Genomic DNA, 18,958 nt, shown 5'->3' with positions numbered 1-18,958 from the left:
TGGGGACCAAAATGCATTTGATAGATACATCTTCTATAGTTTTTGTTTTGTCTTCACAAATTAGTGTTTATAGAAACTAACCAGAGATTTGATTAGTGCGTTGCTCCTGTGGGATGCAGACTTTAGGGTTTAGGCAATGTTCTATGGCTAACAAGAGCCAACATGTTATACCTGAGTCATTCCCCTGGGTGAAACATGCCCTGGACTGATGATGACAGGAGCCAGCCGAACATCCTCACAGCAGATGACAAGTGTTGACATAAGGGCAGTCATCTCCCACTGTGTCTAACCAAGCGGAACTTGCAGTGGAAGAGCCACTGAGGTGACTGATCTTAACATTTATCCTAGTGGTGATATCAGGCTGCCAATGAGATTAGAAGGATGACACTTAATGTAGTCTTCTGGCAGTGGGGCAAGACTTATATTCTTAGCATAAGCTGCTTAGGAAAAGCTTATTTTACTTAGCATTTATCACTTGTTACTGATGATTTATTACATTGATAGCCATTCCCCAAAACTATTTTAATGGCCTTACCTGTTTCATACATAAACATACTTCCTTCAACACCGAACATATTTTGAGAGAACAAGACTGTAGACAAACTGTTAGACCTGTTTAGTTATTCTGGCATAAACTTAGTGAAGCTTCCTTTTTGACCAACAAAACAGGGCTTAATGTGCTTTCTGAGTCACTGTGTTTCTTCCTTGTGGAAGCCATATCCAGCATGTGGTGACCACAGATCTGTAGACCTTACTCAGGAGAAGCTGACATTGAGCCTAGCAGGATCTCTGGCTTGAGAAAGAAATGCCAGATTTGATCATGTATGGTAAAACACATTGCATTTCCTCAAGTATTTCTTTGGTCCACTCCTTTCCCTTCCAGATGAGCCAAGCCAGACACATTCCTTCTAGCTGAAATAGTCCTTTTTGCCTCTTTTTTTTCCCCCCACAAGCTTCTCAGGTATACAAAAAGATAATGCAGTGTACAGCATTGTCACCTAACGGTGACTGTAATGTGCACCGTGCAGAAGAGTCTCAGGGAGTTGTACAATGAAATTCTACAATAATCTTACTAACAAAGGGCAATTAAGAGCAGCAGTTAACCTATATTTTTCTATCCTACTTTAGGTGTCAACTTACACCCAGGATTTCAAATACTAGTTGGAAGTGCATCGCATTGTCCAGAGGCATAATTACAGAGAGCTGTAGTTGTCTTTATCACAAAGTTTTAATTAGCAGGACACATTAAATAACCAGCTGATACAGATCTTAATGAATCATTTATAGGCCTACATCTAAGACAATTATATATGTAGCTGGTCATACATAATCATTCACATACTTCTGGGCTTATGTGAAATGGAATATGCATCGCCCCCATGTGATGTAAAGGTGAAAGGGACAGGATAAAACTGGGGCAACAGCTAACTTTAACCAAACAGCTTACTTTAACCAAACAGCTTGTGCCTGCACCATTGTTGAAAAGACTAGGGAGGAAATATGAATAGTTGGCTTCAAAAGAAATCCATCTTGAGGAAAAGCCGGAGCTCTGGGTTCCTGAATTGTTGACTGGTTTGGGTTTTATGTTTTAAACCGAAGTGGTTGTCCCACATGGACATTTTATGCAGTGCTGTTCAGGAATGAGGACAGATGCACACTAGGCTGAGAACAGGGTTTCTGGGACAGAGCTGAGACTCTGGCATCTGCAAGCCATGTCATGCCACTCTCGCTGTGGCTCCCTAACATCCTAGCCTCCCCTAGATGTGTCCCTTTTTTCTACAGCACTGCCTGCCCAGAAGCATGGAGAAGCTCCTCCAGAGCAACCACTGCAGACTCCCAGCAGCCAGATCTTTGCTCCACCAGGGATGTTCCCAGCTCTCTGGTTCTACCAGCTTTCTTGCTGCTTAGTATGTCTAGATGAAAAAGTGGGAAACATGCCCAAACATCCAATTGCTCTGGGAATAATTTTTGCTCTGAGCACTGTTTCAGGGCCAGATTTTCATGGCATTTGTTTGTGACTGCTCCTTGATAATTAAAAAGAAGTATATGTCGTCTGTTTGGCCAAGTGAAGGGGCCATGGGAGCAGCTGGCTGTGAAAGCGCATTTATTGTCACTGCTGATTTCTGCAGAGCTCAGTCAGAGTATGCACACGGCATGATGGAAGACATGGAAACAAATCAGTTGTGGTCCAAAAGGTGTAACACATGCCTCTTCCTCCCCTTTGCCTAGAAGATGCAGCTGGTCACAGGCAGGCTGCTCTCCTTAATCACTGCCGTTGGCAGGACGGTCCAACTGACATAGCGTCACTTGTGAAACTTGTTTTTAGGGGAAGCCTGCCAGGCTCCAGGATGCATACATTGGGCATGGTGCCATTCCTGGATATTTCAGAAAGTTTATCCCTCCCATCTACTGTGCTGACCTCTATCATGTACTTGCTTCTGCCTCTCCCTGCCCCATGGGCTCTCTTGGTATCCGCCTCAGGTCCTTGCACAGTTTTGAGCTGCTTGTTTCTTCTCCTGTTTTTCTAACAGGTAGTACTTTAATGACAGATTGGAGGTAATGCAACATGCCCAAAACCACCCCCCAAAACCCCCCCAAACTTAGCGCATCAAATAGATGTATTTGTCCATGGTCTTTCTTGCCATATCTGACTTGGCTTACTCTTCGTATTTGGAACTCCAGTTGGAGCAAAGCCTGTGTTTATCAGATTGCAAAGCAAAACCTAGCAATAAACAAACCATTGCAAATGAATACTTGAAAAGATTAAGAGAAAAGTATTACTAACCCATGCAATATTGTAATCCAAAGTACTTTAAAAGTATCATTGAATAATTTTCTCAATTATCCATAGAGTCTGCTGTTAACAGGTTTCCCTGGTTTCCTAGCATCAGAGGAACTCTGCTGATCTCTGCAAAACTTCTTTCAGCTTAAGTACAGAGTTCTCCTTAAAATTAGAGGGCTTTTAAGAGTTAATATGTTAATCTCCTGATGTACCACAGCAGGCGTCTGGAATTGATCTTTCTAGACTGTTTACACTGTGCTTCCTCTCAGGGTGGTTAGAAGCAAGGGAGCACTTGTGGCAAAAACTGATGTGGTGTAGGGTTTGACAGCATCTTTCCACACCTAGTTGTTGCTTTTGTGGAGGAGGGAGGAGCAGAGGCTTCCAGTATTGCCCTCAGTATGGCTTCTCAGCTTCTTCCTGTCAGGGGAGGAGGCTGTCACAGAGCAGGGTGTGATCCCATGCTCAGTTTTCCCCAGCACATCCAAGGTGGCAGAGGTTTCCTTTCCTGCCTTCTCCTGGAAGAAAATAAGAAACCTGATAAAAGAGGTTTACTTTCTCTCTCTGAGGCATAATATAGTTAGTACGAGCTTCAACCCTCTGAGCCTAGGGGCACCTATACCAGAGAAGCATGACACGTGCTCCATCCAACAGGGCAGCCGCTGGGAATGCTCTCGGCACCATGTCTGAGGGCAGCCTACGTGCTGAAGCTGATGGTCACTCTGGACTGATGGCTGTAATAACTTTGTGCTTTGTGGCTGTCGCTGTTTTTATCCTCCCAGTTCCCCTGGGAGGTAGGGAAGTGCTGTTAGTCATTTTATAGGGAGAAATTGAGCCATGGTGTGATGAGGCCCCACGGAGTCAGCAGCAGAGACACTCTGCCATCAGACCCTCCTCTCCTTCCTTATCAGCTCTGCCTGATCCATGTGCACAAGTAAGATTTGTGGAAATGGCTCCTGAGTGACTGTGAAGAGTGGGAAGGAGCCAGGGAAATGCAGGAGTAATGCCTGCTCCTGACACCAAAACTAGGCTGCCTGAAAGCCCTCAGTACACTGAAAGATGACAGGTTTGCTCCAGTGCCATGTTTTCAGTAGAGCAGATTTTTTGCCAGTTCTCGTTAGACTTTCAGTATTGGTTTTCCAGCCACCGCCAACTCTGTCTGGGCACAGGTCCATGTTTACTCGAGCTCCACAGCCAGAAATATGGTGAGCTCTGGTTCATGCTAGTGTGTGGTTGTGCTGAATGCATCAAAATGCGTCATCAAGAGTCACCAGCAACATAAAGTACGAGCCGTGGCATGGAAATCAGAGAGTATATAACACAACACTGAGGAGAGTAACAGCTCTGGAAGCCAGAAACTCATTTAAAACACTGAATTTTAAAAACACTTTATCAGAAGGCCAGATCCTGAAGTAAAATGCTTTGCTTTCTTTTTTTTTTTTTTTTAATGTCATGTTTTGATTTCTGAGCTGGATCAGAAGCACAGTTTATTTTACAAGAGCCAGTGGTACCAATTACAGCCTGAGTCTTTCAAAGCAGCACACAAGACTCAACTACACATCTTCCATTAATTATCTCTTGGCCAAGTTAACACTGCACAAGTAATATGTCACAAGCTCATTTTCTGTCATTAAATTCAGCAGATGTGATCTTGATCCTTTCTGGGAGCACACCTTCTCAGTAAGAAGATGCTGTTTTATTGCAGGCATTTTTTGAAGAATGCCATTTTAATGTCAGGTTATGCTGAAGAAGAGTCCAGCTCCTGCTTTTTCAGACCTCCTGAAGCGGGAAGGAACTAACAGCCTGCGCTAGACCTCTTACCAGTGCAGAGCCTGGACTAAATGTGTCTTTGTTGACCTTCTCCTCCTCTTGGTACAGCAAAGAAATTACCTCAGTTTCAAAAAAGCTGACATGTAGGTACAGCTGGTACATATTAGCACTTCAGTTGTATATTGCTGGAATACAAATAATTTGCCAGCTGTGATTTTACTTGCTTGACTCCTTGATGCATGTGCTTAAAAAGTTCTGGGAGCAAGTACTCTGGATTTCAAATCCAGCATTTTGGCCTCCATGATGAGGCAGCTTTGCCCTGGGAAAGGGGGTCCTCTGCCCCTACAACCATGGCCTGGGATCAGACTATTGAACTAGGGCTTGCCACTGTTTTCCACCTTCAGAAACTGTTTCAGGTTTTTATGCTCCCGTTCCCTCTCCCATCCTTCCATATAAACTTCAGGGGCCAAAAGGCACCTATATCCAGTGTCCACCTCTATGCATTAAAACCCAGCAATGCATTAACTGTCATGACAATTCATGCAGCAGCTTGCTCTGCCACAAGTTTTTTCTGAGAAGGAAAAATAAAAATTGCTCAGTTTGGAATTAACCCATAACATCTGTGGGTATTTTTTAAACACACATTTTGAAAAGAAAAGGTGGAAGAAACCAACCACTGGTGTTTGCCATATCCTTGTCTTACCCTTCACCAAAAGCAGTGCTGACAGAGCACAGTGTCCAACAGGCGAGTACATCGCTCAGTCCATCTGGCTGTCCAGTGCCTCTGAAGACAACAGCTGGCCTGAAAATGGGAAGGAGGTAACATGCTGGGTGAAGGTGTCTAGATAATAAATTAGCCCCCAAAAAACTGAGAACAATATAAGAAAGAAGTTACTGTCCAAAAATATAAGATAAAGGGCTGAGGATTGTGCCAGGTTAAGCAGCCTCTTCTGTGGGTAATTATCAGTAGGCATCAGCAGCAAGACAGCAGGTTTTCTACCAGCTCCTGGGAGGTCCTCCAGCAGGATGGACATAGAGACTGTGAGGCAGTGAGAAGCACCTGAGCCTCAGCATTTTGGAGGTCATTGTACCTGTGTGGGTTTGTCCTGACAGACACCAGCTGGAGAATGTGCCACATGACTCAGATGGGGTCTGCAATCCTGTTGGGATGCTATGCTAATTTAGGCAGTATTAATGGAATGCTGCAGTTAGAATTTCTTTATGTGAATACCAGTGGGTTTAGTTTTATTATTATTTTTTTTTATTTTATATAATAAAATATATTTTATTAGTTTTATTATTATTATAATTGTCACTGCTTGTGAAGAGTCTGCTTTTTCTTTTATAGCAGCTATTTTGAGACTAGGAAAAAGTTGACTTGGAAGACTTGCTCCTCTTGCTGTGCAGGCACTGAGCCAAGAAGAGCTGGATGCAGACAGAGCCCAGCTGAAGCCAGAGCAGCTGTAAGTGTGGAGTTTGCTCCTCTCCTGGAGTCACAGTAAGATCAGAGGTGGGATTGTGTGCCAGTGCCTGCAACTTAATTTCAACTGCTTGGTTATAAATATGCCCTGGACTGTTGTGTGTATCTATGTGGCACAGGGGCTCTGAAGCACCCCTCTGAATTGCTGTCACAGCGTGGAGGATCTCTACCCCCACATTCAGCCACAGCTACAGGCACAGAAAAACAACCAATCTGTTGGACCGACAAAGCTGTGGACGCTAAAAGCTTCTGTTTCAAGGCTATCAAGGATACATATTGCACTTTGCTTCCTCCACATCCTAGAGAGCCTTTCCTAGAAGGGCTCTGTGACTTGTTGCAGCAGGTCTCTGGACCTGATTTCCCACAGGCATAAATGTCAGTGCAGGTGAGCAAAGGCTGATAATGTCTTAACCAAACCCACGGGTGAAGAAATAGCTACTTGACAGGAATGTCTTAAAGTGAAACACACTAAATATTCTGATGAGCTGAAACACTACAGCACTGGGAACTGCATACATTCGCAATGGACTGTATCCAGTGAAAATTAAAAGAAAGTCAAGATTTTGGGAATAAGAGGAAACTGTTTTTAAGATGATTTCTAATAAAATAAGGCTTGCACAGTCATATTATCTGTCTCTCTCTGTGCTGGCTTATACTCTCCCCATTCTCCACGGTAACTTTTGCCTCTATTAGGGTCTCTGTTGACTATCAAAGACAGCAATGATCCTATGAAGTCTGTAAATGCCAGCAGTGTATCTGGGGAGAGATTTGGGGAGATGCTGCCTGTGGACAGTCAGCATTCACACAGTTCCAAGTTCTGCTAGAGCCAGTGGCCATGGCCAACTGCCCTTCAGGTGCCCCAGCTGTTGGCTGATGTAAACTTCCAGTGATGGTTTTCGACCTTTTCCCAGGGGAATAACCTCTGGTTTTCTCTGCTTCCTTGTGCATAAGAGAATAATCTTCAAAGTCTAAGACATAGGTTGGCTTCCACAGATGTCTTCCAGGCTTATCTTAGTGTCTGCTTTAAGCCAGGAGAAGTATTGGCAGAGTCTGAGGCTGGCATGGTTTTGCCTGGCTCTCATGCTCTCGGGAAACCAGTTATCAGACAGAATTTTAATGGCTCTTATGGGTCATATGACAGACCAAGGATATCAGAGGGAATTCTTAAACAGACTTATTTCGAGCTTTACACAATGTTTTTTGCCTGCAGTAGAAATGTAAGCCCTTGCAAGCTGCAAAACAATTTGGTTGATGGATGCTCAGGGAAGATGGTGCTGGGAAAAGCTGTCTCTGTTGCTGGTTCTTTCCAAGGGTGGGTTTGCATTTTTTGCCTGTGAAGACAATGTGGCTCAAGGGTTGTGCTCCTGTCCTGTGAAAGAAAGGGCTGCACATCACACTACCCTTTGTCCTTCTGGATGGAGCCATCTCTGGATTTGTGGCTTAAAAGCTGAGTGCTGGCAAGGGGACAGAGGAAGGTCAATGATCATTGAAGGGATACGTAAGACAGTAGCTTAAGGTAAAGCTTCAGAGAGCTCAGAGTTAGCATTAGGAGGGACAAGCAGTGATGTCTTATTGGCATATCTAATTAGAAATTGCTGGGAGCTACTGGACTGGACAGTCTCTTCAAATGCCAGCAACCCTGTGGGAGCTGGATGTAAATGTTGTAATTGATATAAAGATGGAAGCTGCTCCGCTACAAAGTGACATTTCAGATATTGTGGGAATGGATGATCTGAACCATCCTCAATGAGATCTGTTTCCCTCAACTCTTTTGACTCCTGTCAGAGGTGCATGTTCAAGCTTTTCTCTGGGCAGATGGCTTCTGCAAATAGAACTGGCTTTGAAATATAAAGTTTTGCTGAATTCATTATATGCCTTCTGACTTCAAAGCTTTGTACTTTCCTCTTTAGCTTTAAATAGAGTCACTTGGCTGCTTTCAGGCCTGTTACTTTGGAGGCAGGTACTGCAGTGGATGTCACTGGTGAGGCACAGCAGCGGTGCTTATTTTGGGTGCACTGAGCAGTTGTATGCCTGCCTCACCTCCACCCACATCCAGCCAGGAGGTACATTATTCCTACAGTTAGATGGGTCTTAGGGAGTTCTCCCTGTCAGGGACTTTCCTGTTTTTCCCATTCCTCAAGGAGAGGGGTGGCTGCACTAGCCTGGCCCTGCACCTCCTGCTCTCCTAGGGTGCAGGGAGCTGTGCAAGGAGGAGGATGAGATGGAGTGGGGATGGTATCTGCAACAGGAATTTTTCTGCCCATCTAGGTGTAAGTTCTCTTCATTGAGGACTTCACAAGTAGCTTCATTCCAGGAAGGGAGGATTTTTATTAATTAATCTTTATAGAACCTTATATTGAACTGACCTGGAGCATGATGGTTTTCCACATCAGCTCAGCGAGTGGATACCAGTAGTCAGAAATTACTTTCAGTATAAAGCAGTCATTGTGACTTTGCTTTCATTGTATGCACTTCAACAGAAGTGATGGGGTTTGGGTGTCACATCTCGCTCACACTTTTAAGGAGTATTGGAGCAACTTAAAGGGACACAAGTGGGAGACCTTTCTCTTTATATCTGCTTGCTACACAGAGAGAGGACATTTCAACTGCCAGAGGTTCTCTGGGGAAAAAAAAGTTACTTTGGAGACTGAAATGTCCGCTTAGTCAATTTGTCCATATGCACAAAATGGGGGGAGAAACGAGCACCCAAACTTCAAAGCAGCTGAACCATTCCTTTCCTTTGCCACAACTTTATATCAAAATTATTCAGGTTCAGTCTGAAAGTTTTAAATGCTCAAAGCCAAAATGTTTAGACACTACAAAATGTTTGCTTCACCCACAAACTACTTTTTTCATAATTTTCTTTTTCTTTTGGAACTAGCATCAAGCTGAAAGTCTGTTCTTCACCCTGCTCTGGTTGCCTATAGCATCTGGGTAAGTTGGAGACAAAACTCTCTAAACAGAATAGTGTTTAAGCAGAAAAATTAGGTTCTTCACCAGAACGTCCTCTCTCAGCAGCTGGATCCTTTATGGATGATCTAAAAGAGCAGTATATTACAGCTTTCTGCATTCCTCCATATATTTTTGAACTGAGAAGCTTTTGTGGCATTTTTGTCTTACCGGCAGTACATTATAAAAACTGTCAACTCTTTCCAAACCTTTATTGTTCCATTGGAAGGATTATTCTTAATTTCAGCCCTGGAGCCAGTTTATGTGTGGTTTGATCTTCTGTTCTTCCTTTCATACAGATGCTATCAGCATGGACAGCAGAGCAGCCCTGTCACAGAGGATTAATGGCAGAGTGTGGTGTTGCTTCTGGAACAATAATGTCATACCATATGAATAAACACCGAAATTGGGATAATTTTTCTAAATGTTTCAGCATTCTAAGTACAAGGTAATAACCCTGTCAGGAACAATATTCACTGCTGTCTCATCTGGCTGTGCTGGAATTAGTGGCAGTCTCTGGGGAGGAACACAGGTATGTCAGTGTTGGAAACACAGCATGTGGTTGTATTAGAGCAGAAAGCAAACAAATCTCTTGGTCACAGTACAGGGAGAGAAACTTAATACTGCTTGGAAAATCAGCACTGCTTTGAATATAGCATTTTTCTTGGTTCCCTCATGAGAAGGATAATGCAAAAATGGGGGATAGATGTACAGACGTATATTTATTAGTATATCAGAGAAAATGTGTTGTAGAATTCAGCAGAAGATGAAAACCAGAGTCTGTGAAATCAAGAATTAGGGCAGGAACAAACAGCGGACAGTGAGGAAAGTCTTACTGAGTACTCTCTGCCTTAATACAAAATCAAGGAGGAGCAAAGCCTTGATGAAGGATGAGACTTCACCTCAAAAAAAAAAAAAATAGAAATAATTCTGAGGCATTACAGGGGTGAGGGGAGGCTGCTCAGCCATTTTTCTGATTTGTTAAACAATTTGCCTCGAGGTTTCCATGAGTGTTCATTTTTAGAGGTGCCAGCCAAAAGACGTTTGATGCTGAAAAAACTAAAAAAATCTAGCTCTTCCTAGCTGCCCCAAAGTCATTGCTTAGAGCATTTAAATTTTGGAAATGTCAGGTTGAGACACTTGCATAGAAAAAATAAATGCACAATTACACTGTTTATCCTATCTTCTCAAAAACATGTTGAGCTCTAGTCATCTTTGAAATAAAATCTTCCTCCACAACATATTGCTGCCCACTAGCATGTGTTACAGAGCATATTTAAGACTTCTTTGGAAGAAGCCAAGATCAGACACTGCCAGAAATCAGATACTCAATTAAACCATCTCATGCTTCAAGCCAGTATGACAGGGGTACCTCTTAATGAAAAAAAAATTGCTGCTGTGGCAACAGCTGAGAATAAATTATTATGGAGAGAACTTTTACATTACCAATGTGGTCACTTGCATGGATGTAATGGTAGGATCTGAAAAGTACAGCCATGAATGAGGGCAATATTTTCCTTGAGCACTCTTCAGCCCCCAAACATGGCCTAGCCTGACCTGGGAAAATCAGAGGAGAGACAAAAAGTGGCTGTATTGAGACGACAGCTTTGCAAAAAGAGGTTGTGTTCCAGCTATGGCTTTCCAAGAAACGGCTGTGCTGGGGCTTTGAGCGTTGTTTTTGACAACAATGCAGATTTGTGCCTTCATTCCTGCTCCCCTTCTCCTCATCTAGCTATATCCACCTAGAAGGCTGACCCAGCACTGAGCTCTATCACAGAGTGGAGCTCATGCTCTCCTCTTCCCCTTTTGCTTTCTCCACACTACTTTTTCCACCACTTCAGCTCTGCTGCCATTTGTGGTGCAACCAGTGTCCCCAGTGTGGCTTGGGGATTACTGTGCTGGGGCAGGGACATACTGCAGGGAACAGAAGATCTTCTGTGCCTTTGGGTGGATGTGTGAAGCACTGGTTATTTTATTTGCCTTTGGATCTAACTTCCTTGGTTTAGCTATTGTCAAACAAATGAAAGGACTGACATTAGCTGCCTGGTTCCCATTAGCAAAGGCACTTTTAAATCCTGTCGCAATCACTTTGTTTTCTAACATGTAACTAAAGGCCTTTTTACCACTTCTTTACATGACCTTCTGCAATTGGAGCCATGCAAACAGGAATCAAGCATATGCATCTTGCTGATATCAGTATTTTGAAACCCTTTCCAAATACTTTTGCCAGTGACTGCAGAAAAGCTTTTATACCAGTAAGAATGGGTATATTGGGCTTTCTTCCAGAAGCTGTGAGAGGGGCACAATATGTGCTGCTGGGATTATTTTACCAACTGAATAAATGTCATCTCTTTTCCAAATAAGAAACTTGGGCTCAGGCAGGAAAATTATTTCAGTGTTTAAATGCATTCTACACATCCTGAGCAGGAAGTTGGTGCCTTCATGGGGCAGGGATGCTTAGATACGTGTAGACAAAACACCGTCATATTTCTTAATGTCGCAGATTTTAACTGTCCAATACTGTGCATGCTTTTTCTTTGGATTAATTGTCTCTTTTAAACCGCAGCTGAGACCAAGGGGAATATGTGAGGCTTTTACAAAATCTCAGGCTGGACCTCTGATTTTAGGCCACATGATTGAAAATCTGAATCCTGGGCTTTTACCCCCACATCCCCTGTTGTTCTGGAGGATGATTGGGCTATACACTGTTTTGTTTAACGTGATGAGTTGTTGCAACCAAAAGCCTCACTGAGACACATGGTCCTTCTATCTGCTGGTATGTCACTGGGGCATTTTTCGTTCACAAAATGAGAATGTACCAGGAGCAACAAGTCTCCTCAAGAAACGCATCATGAGGCTTAAAGCATAGAGTACAGGGAAGGAAGGAATCACATTAAAATAAAGGCTTCTGCTTGTAATTAGGAGATTAGTTAAGTGCTGTGCTCTGCAGCTCTGGAAAAGCCATAGGTAGCAGCTGAAATGCCCTGGGAAGGACTAATAACCACCCTGGCACTTAGGAACCAGTCTGTATCAAGCTGTGAGTGTTCCCTGAAGTGCAATGTTGTGTGGATCCTGATGAGCTTGTCCTTCAAGACAACTACCATGCCAGCCTCGCTATGCTTGGTGAGGGTACCACAGATGTGCTGTACAGATGGTGACCCCAGGGAGTCCAGCTCCTACATGCTGATCTGGATGCCCGAGCCAATGGGGCTGCGCAGTGTGTGCAGCTTCCTGTGACTGCAGAGGCTGTGCAGCAAGCATAGCTCTTTTTAGAAGAAAATATCCAAATAAACCTGTTCCTCTTCTTCCTCACTGTAGGACTTTGGAAAAGGCAGAATAGTGTCTACCATCCCTGCATTTCCATTCCTGGGCAGTGCAGGGTCATCACAGATGCTGATACTCCCAGCAGACACTGGTACCCACCACTTGAGGCAAGCCTGTGGCACGCAACTGCTCTCTGCTCACCAGTGGGTGAAGCACATCTGTCACACACCCCTGTTAAAAATGCAAGAGTTGGGGCATTATAAGAATGAAAGCAATGCACTTCTTTCTGAGCACGGTAAGTGTCTTTTGCTTTTGGGGGTAGCTCCTCTAAAACGTTAATGCGCATTGACTGGTGATGACTGGGATGTGTAGAGGGAGGGTCGGAAGCAGACAGTTCCTCAACCACAAAGTAGCAAGTGGATTTGGACTGATTTTAGCACAGCATAGAACTAAGCTGGTTTCTTCTGAAGCTTTCCTAGAAAAACCTTGAATTCATTCTCCAGTTTGCCTCTTTGCTTGATGGAGTACAGAAGATGTTCTTTTGAGCTTGCATGGAGTTTGGGATTTTTCTTTCCCAGTGTCAGCAAACGGGACAGTGCTTTTCTTCCCAGACGATTTTTGATTTTTAAAGCTGATGAGTGCCTCACTTTGACAGAGTGTTAAACATTTAAATGCATCTTTTTCACATCTAACTCAGATGGCTCATCTGCAAAAGTAATCCCCAAAACAAACTGAAAACAGCTCTCTTCATATGCAGAAAACTTGGCCAAAATAACTTTTTTCCTTCTGTGATCAGAGCAGAAACTATGTAGTTTGGTTAATGCAATGGGGTTAGATATTTTTTTCTCCCTGTAACATAGCTTCAGTCAGTTGTCAGCCAAGAGATATGTTTGGATTTTTCATCCCCCTGTGGATTTGTGGGAACACACACTAGGAGACCAGATCAGCACTGTAATAGTGAGTGCATTGATCTAACACAGTGTTTATGTGGACTCCAGCCATCATTCATTTCTTCTCCGGCATCCAGGGGCCATAATGGATTGTTTTGTACAATAATCATGATAATACTTAGCTGTTGTCTAGCATTTGCAAGGCATTTTATGAAGAAGGTCAATATAATTATCTTCATTTTACAACTGGAAACTACAGGCTCAGAGACATGAAGTGATTTGTCCAGGTCCATAAGCACCACGAGCTGTGAGGATTCAGGGACTTCCTAAGACTAAACTGAAGTTAAGATGTGAGCCCAGCGGTAGGCAATGGGCTGTCGCAATCACCACAGAGCTGTGCTTAGGGGTAACAAACTTCAGGCATTGCGAGTCTGTGGAGAGCTTATCTCACTGCCTTAAACTCAGCTGAAGAAAAATACAGGATTAGTCTTCAACAGGGCCTAAACCATCTCTGCTTACAAGCTGGGCCTCACCTAGCTTGTACAGCTTATGTTCAGCAGCTACTTATGGGCACTTTCCTGCACACAAGCCCTGCCCACAGGGGACAGGAGGGAGGGCAAAGTGAGTCATTAGCCTTTCCTTTCCACAGTCCTTGTAACTACAGGATAAAACTGTGTGTGTGCTTAACCCACACCTCCTCGAGGCCCGGGGTAAACTCCTGTCCTTTATTTATAGTCTCCTTCAAGCATCCAGCAGCTCTCAAATGCGAGCTCTTGCCAGCCCATGTTTCAGGTACTGGAAATGTTATTTTACCTCTGCAACTGACATCAGCCTTGAGGTATTTCAAGATGTACAACAGGGAACTCTGAAAGGAGAAAAAGTTGTTTGTTTGGAAAGGTGTTTTGACAGGTTTCTAAATGAGATACAGGTCAGTTGAGAGCTTGTGATGTGAGGTAGAAACGGTTTCCAGCTCTTCTCACTGTTTCTGCAATGCTTGTTTCCCAGCCTTTAGGCATCTGCAAATGCAAGAAATACTTGAAATTACAACAATTGGAAGAGGCAGCTTGGTAGCTCATATTTGTTAAAGTACATTAAACTCCAGTAGGTAGCTGGTTGGATAAAGTGGATAAAGCATAATCCCTGTGTGTACCATAAATAGTTTGTCTATTCCCAGTAATGGGAGAGAAAGAGGGGGAGAGGATGGAGAAAAGTGAGGATTATGGGTTGATTAGAGGGAAAGATTTCCCACAAACATTTTATGATTTGCTTCTACCTTCACCATGTGTGAAAGCAGGAGTCTATAATAACTTTCCGATTCCTGAATACACAGCTACTCAGAAGTTGCAGTGGGTTCACAGGTGATGTTTGCTCCCCTGTGGAGGCCACTGCCCTCGCAGGGTGAGTCCTCTGTTTTCCTAAACCTGTCATAACTTCGTGCAAGTGCATTCCCCGGAGCAGAGAGCTGGCCTTCCACTCCCCATCTTGCTGTGCCCTTAATTTCTGACTCAACAGGAGACCTGTGCTTGACCTCATTGCGCTATGTCAGGGTCCCATGTGATGGTGAAACACACCTCATGACAGAGTTCAGAAATGTCAGTTCTCATTGCCTAGTGCTCTCTACTGTTAATTTTTAAAAATTACTATTAATCTTAAAAAATAAAAAAAAAAGAAGTTTGCATGATATGTTACTACATGTGCCATTTAATTTATTTTTTTTTTTAATGTAAGCTCCTGGCAAGAATGCTCCCTTGTCTCTCCCATGTATCAAGTTCGTTGTTGAGCCTGGTAGACTGCAGTGATATTTCTGCAAGGAAAAGCATTCACAACAATATGAATTTTTCTGGAGCTAGCTCTTACTCAATTTGAGGCAAGGTGGGTTGAGTTGGTTTTTTTTCTAATTTATTTATGAGCATTTCAGCAATAGTTTTGGTCAGTCAAAGAATGAACAGAATGCTGTAATGTTTAAAAAAAATGGAGCTTTGATCAACTTTTGAAGGGAAAACATGCAAAAGAAGTTGTAAGTGCTAGGACGAAGGAAAGGTACTGACACAACGTTGTACTGCCCAGTTCTTGAAATATTATCTTATGCCAAAATCCCTAGGTTTTGTTTTATTTTTAGGAAAAAAAACAACCAAAAAATTAAATCTTAACATGGTTTCTTTTGTGATTTGCCAACAAATTGAAAGTTCTTACTTTATATCAGGGAATTACTAGTCTCTTATCTTAATTATGCTTTGCAATAGGGTAGGCCTGCAGCTCACTAATGTCTTCCCCAGTTATTGCAGGGGGAAGGGGAAAAAAATCTTTGCCTGCTTATGTAAGAAAAGAGTGATGTAGAGAACCTGTTTGCAAAAGCCCCTTTTCCTGGAACTGGCCTGGAGGGTGATGGTGTAAGAGCTGTTCCCTGCTGAGGTGGCTGGGGCTGCTTGTTTTGCTGCCCACCTACCCATGAGTGGATGTGGTACTGAGGCCATGGGCAATGCCGGGGGCAGGACCCCAGCTATGGCAGTGTGCACGGGGAAGATGGGAGCTTGTGGTGCAGAGGAGAGCTGTGTGGATGAAAAGGTTTTTGTCTGCCTGCAAAGGACCCCTTAAGAAAAAAAAGCATTAGATGGGAAAACTGAGAAAGTCTTTACCTGGGAGTTTCCTTTGTCAAATAGTGCTGGCTGGGAATAAGACATCGTGCCTTTTTAAAAGCAGAAATGTAAGTAAGTCTGAAGTACTGGCAAGAAGCAGAGGTGTGAATGGATTTTAAGACAACCTTCTCTATTAATTTTCCTCTGCTCTATTTTAAAAGAAGTCCCCATGAGTGGGGCAATGGAGAGCATGGCTTATGTCTTTCCTTTCCTTTTGCACATGTGCCAGAGGGAAATGTCATACTGTAGAACCTGTTCCTCCTAAAATTGCATGGACAACAGTACTGTGAAGAATAATATTTAAAACCTACAAAGTACTTAGTTTCTTCTAAAATCAGAACTGACTTTTAAATTGCAAACAAGAACAAATGACTACAGCCCCTTAGGGGTTGTATTCAGATGCACTGCATGACACACCATTGGCCGAGCAAGCCCAGAGCCACTTGTCACCTCCTCACAGCATCAGGATGCAGCAAGCATGGGTACACTGTGAGGTTGAACCCTTGCAAACAGCCAGCAAGTCTGAGCACTCTGCACCTTGAGGAGATAAACTGTCATTCCTGAACTACCAAGTAGGAAGAGGATTTCACTGGTGACAGAGAGAGAGAAGCAATTACCTAAAACGACAGAGTAACTTGAAACAGTTTTACGCTGGACATTCCCCCAAGGGAAGACTAAAGGGCTGACTTACTCGACAGCCACTGCTGATCTCAAGCGCATTTGTCACTTTAGATTTCACCTCTAAATTGTTTTTCCATATACTCATACATTAATACCTTATTCAGGTTTGTTGTGCTTTGAGTGGGAATGAAAATTACCACTGGCTGAACAGTCTTTCCTTGTGTCTGTCCTCTTGGAAGCTTGCTATTCCTGTTTCTTTCAGTTCTGATCAAAACATAGTATGTATGTATAATCTTACTGCACATAAATCATGCAAACACTGTTACGCTTTTTGGAATGGCATAGTGCACTGTGAGAAGAACCTATACCTGCTGGCTGGGGGCTAACTGCAATCTGTATTCTGCTTGGCTCTATATGCTTTTAATACTGCCTGAGAATAAACAAGACAGAGATGCTAGTTCAGACCACTAAAAAGTTTTGGTAGCATCTTTTTATTCTTTCCATTTGTGGCAAAGTAAAGGTTAGGTCAGTGTTAGGAAGGCCGTTTCAAGCAGTAAGACTATTTGGACTTGGAAACAGAGCACCCAGGGAAGTTCTAGAGACTTTGCATTGGATCGTTCAAAGAAAAGTTTTAAAACCTTCCAGGATTCATGTAGAGGTTGCAGTTGATCCTGTCTTAGAACAAAGGACAAGATCCAATATCTTGTAAAGATAGCAAACACTTCTGTGTTGGCTGTGCAGAACCATGGTGCACTTTATGAACTGGTGGTAATGCCCTTGGCTGGTGTCGAAGTAAGTGTTTAAGCCAGAGAACTGCCTTGGGGGCTCTGGCCCTGTCTCTGCAGTGCAGTCCCTCACCTTGCATAGCCATCATCAACAGACCCACTGAGTAATTGAGCGATTACAAAGTCCTCTGTCCCCTGGCATAACCTCCCCATTTCTGGCAAACCGCTGTTGAGAAACTTTCTGAGATGAAGATTGCACATGCACCATTGTGTTTAATAGTTACCAGTGTCTTTAACCTCCAGGAATTTGTCAGATCTCTTTCTGAAATAATTTGTGCTCTTGGCTTCCAAACTGTACCATGGTCATGGGCTCCATAGCTTTGTTATATGTGGTGAGATTTGGTTTAGGCTGGCAGTTTCCCAGAGCATCCTCAGCTTGTGTCTTTAGAGAAGTCGCAAGTAATCTCTCCCTTCCATATCACGCACGAGTCTACACATCTCTTACAGAGCTCCACTCTCAGCACACGGGGGCATGGGGGCTGCAGGAAAAAAGTCAGGAAGGTTTTTGAGCTCAGTGGAAAGTCAGCGCTGCCGCTTTTGCACAGCAGAGGAGTACAGGCGGGTGGCTGCCCCTGGCTAGGCAATAGTCAGCTGAAATATAGGGGCAGCCCTATTCCTTAGTGTTTGCAAGAGGAGAAGCTGATCAGCTGAATCTTGCCTCTCCGTGGGGCAATAGTTTCTGCTGAGTCCTAGCCAGGGGTCCTAAATCAGCTTGTTGCTGAAATCAGCAGGATGGAGCTGATCGGGAAAAAGCGGGTGGTGTGGCATCCGCCTGCCACGTGTTCTTCCCTCCCACTCATGCTGGAGGCACCACCAGTGCTTCCCTTCCAGCTGGCAAGCCGGTGGCCTCATTGCGTCACTCATCCCCACTGCTTTTGGAGTTGTATGTGTTTGAGGAGCAACACCAGTCATCTCCCTGGGCTTGCTTGTCGAAACAATTGGCAGCAATCTCCCAGTTGTCCTGCAGGGATAGCCATACCTGATGGCAGCACTCGGTTCTTTCTTTGACAGGTGTGTTCTTTGCAGCACACTGTACACATGCTGCAGCCCCAAAGGCTCCTCTGCCAGGGATGTGCATTTCACACCTGCTTTACTGGTACAGGATTACAGCCTTGCTTTGTAAATGAACTCCTGTTTCTGTGATTAGAAACATTAGCACTCCGACTTCCCCAGCAATATAAGCAAGGCTCTCATAAGGGGTTTGCTGCTTGTTCCTAGCAGCTGGAGATAGCACTGGGAGATCCTGCGAATTCTGCCTTTGATCAGAGCTGTTACTGCAGTGCAGCACATTGAATTTTGAATGCAGAAATTACATGGAGTGGCCTGATCCTAGGTACATTCCTGTTCCGTCTGGCAGCCTGTTTGCTACCATGTTTTTCCCTACTGCTGTCAAAAAGATGCCTTTTTCAGGCAGCAGACTGGGTGGGGAAGGAAAGAATTGCAGCACTTGGTGCTCTCCCCATAAAAGTGCCAACTTCATATTCACTTAAATTTGCCCTAAGCACCTTTTAAAAATGTGGTTCAATTTCCCTCTTTCAGAGTTGGCACTTACCATCCTGGTATGGTACTTAATCAGTCCCTGTCTGAATTGTCTGTAAGGATAATTGATGTTCCTGTCTCCAACAAGCTGAAAATTGTTTCCACCCAGCCTTTGACATATAAAGGGACTTTGTTTTCTGCAGTGGGTGTTCTTGTCTCATAGGCAAATGACCCCGGCTGCAAGGCTTGCAGAACGGAGTGCAACTGCAGACACCTGCCCTTCCTCCCAGGCCAGGAGAGGTGTG

The sequence above is a fragment of the Corvus cornix genome, chromosome 1A, assembly GCF_000738735.6.
Source record: "Corvus cornix cornix isolate S_Up_H32 chromosome 1A, ASM73873v5, whole genome shotgun sequence".
Classification (NCBI taxonomy): domain Eukaryota; kingdom Metazoa; phylum Chordata; class Aves; order Passeriformes; family Corvidae; genus Corvus; species Corvus cornix.
Note: the sequence above shows the minus strand (reverse complement) of the source record.